This window comes from Lissotriton helveticus, chromosome 1_1 (assembly GCF_964261635.1).
Source record: "Lissotriton helveticus chromosome 1_1, aLisHel1.1, whole genome shotgun sequence".
NCBI classification, from domain to species: domain Eukaryota; kingdom Metazoa; phylum Chordata; class Amphibia; order Caudata; family Salamandridae; genus Lissotriton; species Lissotriton helveticus.
The window spans coordinates 1009748216-1009758174 of NC_136057.1; the positions used below are offsets into that span (position 1 = coordinate 1009748216).

General features: G+C 43.4%; 1 long non-coding RNA gene across 1 annotated transcript; it reads right to left on the bottom strand.

The window, feature by feature from the left end:
- Positions 1-1293: 1293 nt before the first annotated feature.
- LOC144771795 (uncharacterized) lies at positions 1294-2865 on the bottom strand. The gene is made up of 4 exons (XR_013599481.1): positions 2770-2865; positions 2423-2574; positions 2252-2330; positions 1294-1926 (listed from the first exon to the last, which is right to left on the bottom strand). It is a non-coding gene; the product is annotated as an uncharacterized LOC144771795 (long non-coding RNA).
- Between the last annotated feature and the right edge of the window lie 7094 nt (positions 2866-9959).

A 9959-nucleotide genomic window follows, 5' to 3' on the forward strand; every position in this document is an offset into this window, starting at 1 on the left:
ATACTGCAAACTGCATTGCCTCTTGGCGCTCACAAACTTTAAAGAATAACCGACTCCACAGCGTGGCTTATTATCGGGTGTCAGTCCGTGTGTTTCTATTCTAACCACTTCCGATTTTGTCCTGTGATGGAGATAAATCTCTTTGCTGACGCTCACATTGAATAACAGAGGAAGCCGTGATTCAAATCCGCTTTCTATTCATACTGGTTTCAGTTCATTCCCAGGCTTTTCTTGTTATCACCGAAAAGCTTCAACACAGAATACCTTTAACAATAGGATACTTGTGAGAAATCTCAGCAGGGCGCACATTCCACGAAGAGATCTGTACGAATCTGCAAGTTACAGTTCTGCATACTACCTGAGCGGACTCAGCCTTTCATCATCCGGAGGTTCACACAATTAAGTTGGCAAATAAGGGCGTTGTTGTCATGTTACAACTGTAATTACTGATGTTAACTTGGCAAGAACAATTTTCGATTCTAACTTTTGAAATACCAGCCCCTTTCACCCTCTCAGATATTGTGTGTGTCTGTCTGTCTCTCTGTCTCTCTGTCTCTCTCTCTCTCTCTCTCTCTCTCTCTCCTGACTGGCATTCAGACTCCGAGTGTTTTGTTTTGAAAGCGTTTAAACATTGCAAATACTCCACCTTAGTGTTTTGGTTTAACTAGATAACAGTACAATAAAAGCCAAAATAATTTGATAATAGTGCATTTCTTAAACATTTAAAAAACGCTATGCATTCTGTCAAAATAAAACTCGTAAGTCAGAGTGACTCAGTGCCCTGTTGATGTATCATGTTAATTGGTCCTTTGTGCCTTTTGTTATTCGCGATTCGCCTTTTGCACCTCTGCGTCTGGCACTCAGGGCCGGACTGGCTACCGGGCAGTTGTGTGTGCTGCCGAGTTAGGGGCTAATTTCTCTGTGGTGGGAGCTTATTTCGTGGATGGAGTGCGATTTGAAATCAAAAAAGCAAAACGAATTTCGTTTTGCACACGCAGGTCCCCATTAACAAAATTAGCCCCCAGCACGGCAGCACACACAACTGCCCGGTAGCCAGTCCGGCCCTGCTAGCACTCTTGTTACATTTCCTCTATTCGCTGGGAAAAGACACAGTGCACAGAGCAACAATGCGTTGGAATACTCGTAAAAGGACGTTTTCTTCCTACTTGCTTTTGTACTTGGTGTGCTTTTTATAAACATGGATAATTCAAAATCCCTTTGGAAGACAATAGGTTGAGGCTTTAAGTAGCACTGCGCTATACCAGCAGACAAGAAAAGATTTGTATCGGGCAAATAAAATAACAGATTCTCCTGCTGGTTCAGATCTTTTAATCTACCAAGGTCCGCACAAATAACCCCTGTTACAAAACTACTAGCAGACAATTATGCTCATGGCAGAGCAGCTAGCGGTCAAGGCAAAGTGTGAATTGAATAACTGCGCATTGTTGCTACATTATATATACTGTTGATTGAAGGGTTAGTGCACACCCTAGTAAGACTAATAGAAAACTAATTTCTCAGTTGTACTCAAAGATTGCGTGCTGCCCCGGTTGGAGGGTTGCCTACCCAGAATGCGAAACAATAAGCTAGAGGAGAACCACTAGAATGCCAGATGCACCGCTGTAGTAAAGTATAAATAATTATCTTGGCTGAACATTGGATCAAAAGTAGACAGATAATTAATAGATGGACTAAAAAGTCCCTACAAAGCTGGATGCCAAAAAGTAACTCGAAATTCTGTTGCATGAATAACACAATTTGTATTTGACATTCATACACACAATATACACATATTGTAAAGTTTCATCTATGTTACATAAAGTTGCACATACAATTCTGCTGCATACAATAACTGAAATATACTGTACACTTAATTATGCCCTGATGCCCAATGCATTTCGGGAGAATATCCCTTCTTCAGGGGCACTGTTGAAAAAAACACAAATAAACAGTAATGTAAACCATGTCAAAATACTCTTGAAAAGAACCATGATATTAAAAATCACACATATGCAATGACAAGGGTTCAGTAACAAATGGCAAAAGAAAAGCTAGTGTGGTTGTTTACTCAGTCAATGATAAAAGCCTTTAGATTTATAGAAACCACCACCATGTGCTTGGATATAGAACCTTACTCCACACAGAGAAAATACAGAATTGTGATGTAGACTGGAGAACAAACCAACAGCCTAACATGACTAGAGAAAACTCTGAGTTGTGAATATTGAACTGTATGTGGCACAAAACTCACTGGTTTGATGGGCATAATGCAGAGAAAATGCAGCTGTACGAGTTCAGAGGTTGCAAAAGAGATTCTCGCTGAAATGATGCTGGGGAATTGAAAGAATGAAATAAAAATGAAAATGAAATGTGATGGAAAGAAACAGAAAAACGGAGGAGAAGAGAGGCGTGAACAACTTACTCGGAAAGCTGTGCCCGAGTCTTTCGTGTAGAAAGGCCTTATGGTGCAGTGCGCAGCATTGCTGAAACCAAGAAAGAAAAATGCCCTTCGCATGGTACGCTCTACGAATGGTGTAGGGTCGACATAAGAAGAGTGCACCTGGATAGTATTACCTGAAAGATAACGAAAACCACCGACTAATGAAGGAGTGACCGGAGAATCCAAATATGATGTTGCTCGGTTGTTAGACAATTCTTAAAAGCATAAACACAGAGCCCGGCATAAGATATCAAAAGGAACACTACGAGAGTGTGTGTGAATGTACTCAGGTAAGAACCGCGCCGGTGACGGAAAACCTGGAAACTAACCTCACAGGGTCCGTAGAACTCGGTGAAAAATGCCGCCACCATACGAACAGCGAGGCAGTGTGGCTAGCTCACGTGCGCTGAGGAAATTACCCTAGGTGACAGAAAAAGAGGACTAGAGTCGCCGCCATCTTGAAGTGTGCATAAAAACAAACGAGCGTGTTAGCTGCTGAGAAACAGAGTCGGATGTTGTAAAATGACGAGAATTAAAGAAAAATGTAAGACAATGGGAAGTAGAGAGCTGTGATGGTGCAAAATAATCATTGTAGTGGAGAAAATGAATCAATAAATGATGTAGATCACAGGGAAGGAATAAAGAAATATGTGATGCTGGTGGCAACTGTAAAGTAGAAAAATCAAAAAGAGAGCAAAAGAGAAAATGTGTAGAACTGATAACCCCTGTATAAAGGTGAAGTACTACATGAGAAATGGAACTGATACAAAAGAACAGTGGGGAGGTATTGACTGAATTGAACATCACACGTACAAGAAACTGAGCAGACAGCCTGTAGTAATCATGCTGTAAAAAAAGCAACATCTCTAGAGAATTGAAGGCAATGTGATTCCGCATCCACAATCTGGCAAAAACATTCCATTAAAACATAATGGAGATTGCAATTCTACACACGTGATTTACACAATTAAATGTCCCTCTGGAAGGAGTCGAGCGCAATGCTAGAAACACTCATCACCGAATTAAACACCAAACATGAAAGGATCAAATTTACATACACAATGAGTAGAGAGAGCATTCCTTTTTTAGATGTCTTGATACACAAAAGAAACCTGCGTTTCGATACTTCTGTGTACACTAAACCCACAGACAAAAATAATCTTTTGCTGTTTTCTAGTTTCCATCCTCCTAAATTACTACAAAATTTACCATACTCACAAATGTTCAGAATTAAACGAATTACTTCGGATCCAAACAAACTAGCAGACAAATTGGGCGACCAGATACACAAATTCAAACAGCGTGGTTACCCCCAGTCAGTATTCATGGCGGCTGGTTCCAAGACTGAGTTACAAGACAGAAACAACCTGTTGACAACCAAAACTAGGAGTGAAAAGACCAGACAAGTTTTTGTGAGCAAGTTCTCAACAAGATCTAATGTTATTAAAAACATTATCAAATCAAGATGGGAATTACTTAAACAAGAGCCAGATTTTAAAGGACTCTTCAGCGATCCACCACTGTTTGCATATACACGCAGCAAAAATTTGAAAGAAATCCTGGATACGTCAGCAATTCAACCACAGACATATCGCGGCATGCGCAAATGTTACAATTGCGTACATTGCAATAACGTGATTGAAGGCAATGTGATTCCGCATCCACAATCTGGCAAAAACATTCAATTAAAACATAATGGCGATTGCAATTCTACACACGTGATTTACACAATTAAATGTCCCTGTGGGTTACTCTACATAGGGAAAACTTCACGTAAAGTCAAAGTAAGGATAACAGAACATAAGAGCACTATTCGCAATCAGAGTACCAAAACTTTCTTCACAACACATTGGACAGAATCACACCATACTAACGCACAATTGAGATTCACCATTCTAGAAATAGTGACAGTTAACATTGGTCAGGACACCAACAAACGTTTGTCACAAAGGGAAGCATGGTGGATTAAATATTTACAGACACTAACCTCGGGAGGGCTCATTGACAGAATCGAACTCTTATGTTTTCTCTAGAGATGTTGCTTTTTTTACAGCATGATTACTACAGTTTGTCTGCTCAGTTTCTTGTACGTGTGATGTTCACTTCAGTCAATACCTCCCCACTGTTCTTTTGTATCAGTTCCATTTCTCATGTAGTAATTCACCTTTATACAGGGGTTATCAGTTCTACACATTTTCTCTTTTGCTCTCTTTTTGATTTTTCTACTTTACAGTTGCCACCAGCATCACATATTTCTTTATTCCTTGCCTGTGATCTACATCATTTATTGATTCATTTTCTCCACTACAATGATTATTTTGCACCATCACAGCTCTCTACTTCACATTGTCTTACATTTTTCTTTAATTCTCGTCATTTTACAACATCCGACTCTGTTTCTCAGCAGCTAACATGCTCGTTTGTTTTTATGCACACTTCAAGATGGCGGCGACTCTAGTCCTCTTTTTCTGTCGCCTAGGGTCATTTCCTCAGCGCGCGTGAGCTAGCCACACTGCCTCGCTGTTCGTATGGTGGCGGCGTTTTTCACCGAGTTCTCCGGACCCTGTGAGGTTAGTTTCCAGGTTTTCTGTCACCGGCGCGGTTCTTACCTGAGTACATTCACACGCACTCTCGTAGTGTTCCTTTTGATATCTTATGCCGGGCTCTGTGTTTATGCTTTGCAGAATTGTCTAACAACCGAGCAACATCATATTTGGATTCTCCGGTCACTCCTTCATTAGTCGGTGGTTTTCGTTATCTTTCAGGTAATACTATCCAGGTGCACTCTTCTTATGTCGACCCTACACCATTCGTAGAGCGTACCATGCTCAGGGCATTTTTCTTTCTTGGTTTCAGCAATGCTGCGCACTGCACCATAAGGCCTTTCTACACGAAAGACTCGGGCACAGCTTTCCGAGTTAGTTGTTCACGCCTCTCTTCTCCTCCGTTTTTCTGTTTCTTTCCATCACATTTCCTTTTCATTTTTATTTCATTCTTTCAATTCCCCAGCATCATTTCAGCGAGAATCTCTTTTGCAACCTCTGAACTCGTACAGCTGCATTTTCTCTGCATTATGCCCATCAAACCAGTGAGTTTTGTGCCACATACAGTTCAATATTCACAACTCAGAGGTTTCTCTAGTCACGTTAGGCTGTTGATTTGCTCTCCAGTCTACATCACAATTCTGTGTTTTCTCTGTGTGGAGTAAGGTTCTATATCCAAGCACATGGTGGTGGTTTCTATAAATCTAAAGACTTTTATCATTGACTGAGTAAACAACCACACTAGCTTTTCTTTTGCCATTTGTTACTGAACCCTTGTCATTGCATATGTGTGATTTTTAATATCATGGTTCTTTTCAAGAGTATTTTGACATGGTTTACATTACTGTTTATTTGTGTTTTTTTCAACAGTGCCCCTGAAGAAGGGATATTCTCCCGAAATGCATTGGGCATCAGGGCATAATTAAGTGTACAGTATATTTCAGTTATTGTATGCAGCAGAATTGTATGTGCAACTTTATGTAACATAGATGAAACTTTACAATATGTGTATATTGTTTGTATGAATGTCAAATACAAATTGTGTTATTCACGCAACAGAATTTCTAGTTACTTTTTGGCATCCAGCTTTGTAGGGAATTTTTAGTCCAGATATTAATTATCTGTCTACTTTTGATCCAATGTTCAGCCAAGATAATTGTTTATACTTTACTACAGCGGTGCACCTGGCATTCTAGTGGTTCTACATAATATATACGACATCTGAGTTGAGTTATAACTTTTGATAACCTTGTTACTGTTGGTTATTTTGTTAATCTTATTTCAATAACTCAAGGCTGCTACATACACCGCGAACATTACTGACACTTAGTTATTTTCACACGAATGTCCACCCTCCCTCCATGTTGCCTGTCCATGTTGCCTCCCGCCCACACACCCTCCCTCTTTGTTGCCTCCTGCCTAAACCGTGTTGCCACCCGCCCACCGTCCCTCTGTGTTGCCTCCCGCCCACCCTCCCTCTGTGTTGCCTCCTGCTTAAACAGTGTTGCCTCACACCCGCCCCGACACCCACCCACCCTCCGTGCTGCCTCTCGCCCACCCAGCCACCTTCTGTGCTGCCTCGCACTCAGCCACCCTCTGTGTTGCCTCTTGCCCAATGTGTTGCCTCTCGCTCAATGTGTTGCCTATTGCCCACCCACCCAGTGTTGCCTACCACCCACCCACCCTCTGTGTTACCTACGACCCACCCTCCGTGTTGCCTAGCGAACCCCCAACCACCGTCAGTGTTGCCTGCCAGCCGCCCACCCATTCTCCGTGTTACCTCCACCCTTCGTGTTGCCGATCTCCCACCCAACCTTCGTGGGGCTCACCGCTGGCTCACCCATCCTACATGTTGCCTAAGCCTCCGTGTTGCCTAACCCTCCGTGTTGCCTAACCCCCGCGTTGCCTAACCCTCCGTGTTGCCTAACCCACCCGCGTTGCCTAACCCTCCGCGTTGCCTAACCCTCTGCGTTGCCTAACCCCCCGTGTTGCCTAACCCCCCGTGTTGCCTAACCCCCCGTGTTGCCTAACCCCCCGTGTTGCCTAACTCCCTGTGTTGCCTAACCCTCCGTGTTGCCATACCCACCCTCTGTGTAGCATCACACCCACCCACCCTCTGTGTTGCAGCCCACCCACTCACCCACTGTGTCGCAATCCGTGTTGCATCCCGCCCACCATCCTTCTGTGTTGCCTCCCTGTTTTCTAACCACCCACCCTCCATCACTGATAACTAGCTCTCACTGTTGCCTCCCATCCACCCTCGCTCCTTCCCTGTTGCCTAAATGTGTTTCGTTCCAAACGCCCTTCCTACATCCGTGTTGCCGTTGACTCCCCTCCCTCTGTATTGCATCCTGTCTACCCTCTCTCTGTTGCCTACCATCCACCCTCTGTGTTGCCTCCCACATGCCGTCCCTCCTTCTGTGTTGCATCCTGATCTATCGCCCTCACTCTATCGCCCTCACTCTATCGCCCTCACCCTATCTATCGCATCACCACAGCATCAATCTGTGCAACCTTTCAACAACAACTGGTTCAAATATGTTCTCTCAATGTTTCAAGCTTTATTACAAATGAAACAAAAAGATGTTAATATTTCACTTCTGTTCTTTGATTTTCGTCACAATAAAATACAATGAATATAATCTTCACAAACGTTATTTACAAAAGTTTAAGCTATTGCCATTATAAATTACAATAACTTTTATTTAAGTATTAATTATTAAAGCCATTGTTATTTGTAATATCAATACATCTAAGTCACGTAAATACAACACATATTGCATTACAAATGGTATAGGTGTCACATTTGCGAAAGTTAGAACTATTGGCATTGTAAATGACAAAGCTATTAATTTGGCTATTTTCAAAACCAACACATAAATAAAAAAATATGTGTCATTTACAATACCAATAGCTCAAACTTTCCTAATGCGAGACCTAATGCATTGCAAATGCTTGTTATCATCTACTTTTTAATGGGGTGCATTGTACTGTATACATACTTCTATGGTCTAAATGACCGCAAAAAAGTCTTTCTGGTCTGAACTGAACTAATAAAATATATTCTTGAACAGTAGAAGGGTGTGAAAAACAGAGAAATCGGCAAAAGAAATGGAGGAAGGAGTGACGGATGTGAAGGGAAATGAAGAGTGGTAAAGAAGGGAAGTTGGGTGGGTGGCGAGAAGTGAGTGGGAGAAGCCAAAAATAACTAATCATAGTCTCCCAGAAACTGGAACTGATGAAGTGGCTCAACCTCAAAACATGTCACTTCTAAATGTAACATATAAGATGGATCCAGTGGTGCCTACAACTTAGGAGTCATTTCTCACTGTTATCATTGGCCTTCTAAGACTGCTCAGTCTGTGAACTGTCCTCAACGCTGTTCAGAAATGCTCGTGACACCTCCTTGTGTAGAAGAATGTCGAACTTGCCACAGTGTCTCACCTTTAACTTTGCAGTACTCTACAACGCACTGATATTCAGTTCTATATACTCACTGTGCAGCGCTTGATGTTGCTTCCTCCTGTATGGGGGTTGGGGTGTAAACGTCCAGGAAGAGTAATATTATTTGGCTCTCGATCTGGAGGTTTTGGCTTAGAGTTTCTGTTTTCAATAGGAGAGGGCTTGACAGTCAGCATCTGTGTTTAAGTAACAGCATTGCAAGTTTCATGTGTTGCAGATATTTTAGAAAGTCCAATTCCAGAAAGGTCTCCATTGACTTCACAGAAACCTCTAATCCAGACACTTCGGCCCTCATTTACAAGCTTTAGACACATGGCAGTGCTGCCCAGCATCAAAAGAAAAGGGCAGGAATGTGCTGTATCAATGAGATACGACTCATTACTGTCCTCTTTGACTGCGCCGGCGCACAAATGGCGGCCTTGCACCAACACAGGCACTTTTGCACCATGGTGCAAGGGTATCCATATTGTAAGAATTATTTTTTTTTTCCTGGTAGAGACACCTTCCTAATGAATGTTTTTGTGCAGGAAGGGAAACCTTCCTGCACAAAAAAAATAAATGGAGGCATTTTCCTCTTTCTATGTGTGTTGTAGAATGCAGCACACATAGAAAGATCAAAAAACAAGGAGAAAGAAAGTTATTTCTCGTTGTTACACCACCCCTGGGGAGGCACACAGCTTTGACGCATTCACAGATTTACGTTGTGTTGTAAATATGGAAAGGGGCGACCACTCGGTCCCCCCGAACGTATGGATGGGTGCCCGAACCTCCCGGGAAACCATTTTGGGCGGGGTGGGCGTTGCCCGGCTGGTATGCCCAAAGCGGCGTGGCCGGGGCGCGCCTTCCCCCGCCCGAGAGGGGTTGTCCTAGACACCTCGATGGAAGACCACGCCCAGTAGGCGTATCGGGGACGGGTACACGCCCTCCCGCAGATGGATAAAGGAGCGGGAATCCAGAAGATCGTCCTCTTGTTCCTCGGATCGGAAGGCTGCACCCACTCGTTGCTCGTGAGCCCTCGACGGAACAAGCAGCAATTTTGAATGTGGTAATCTTGTTTTTTCTCTTTCAGTTTCGAGGGCCCACAGATTTCAGGACCTCGTGGATCGACAAAGGGCGGAAGACTCGAAACCATGCCTAGCAAGAAAGCAGGAAAGGGTTCCGAGACAGAGAGGATGTTACGCCTGTTGTCGAATCGGATGGCTTGTATGGACCGAAAGCTCGGACAAGTCCAATCGCTCGGGAGAGGTTTAGCGGAGGTAAAGAAACAATTGGCCGCATTGAACGACCCAGGTCAGCCTAAAAAGGTTATAGGCCCGGCTTTGCCGGGGATAGTCCCCGGGGGAAGAGGGAAGCGGGTCAAGGAAAGGGCGGTTTCGGGGGGGTCCCAGTTCCAGTGGTACCTCTCATCGCCCCCCTCGTACCGGTCGATAACCCTGTTCAGAGCCTAGATGTAGGCCAGCCTATCCCGGTGGTGGTCACCTCTGTCGAGGACGATGAAATACCCCCAGAATTGG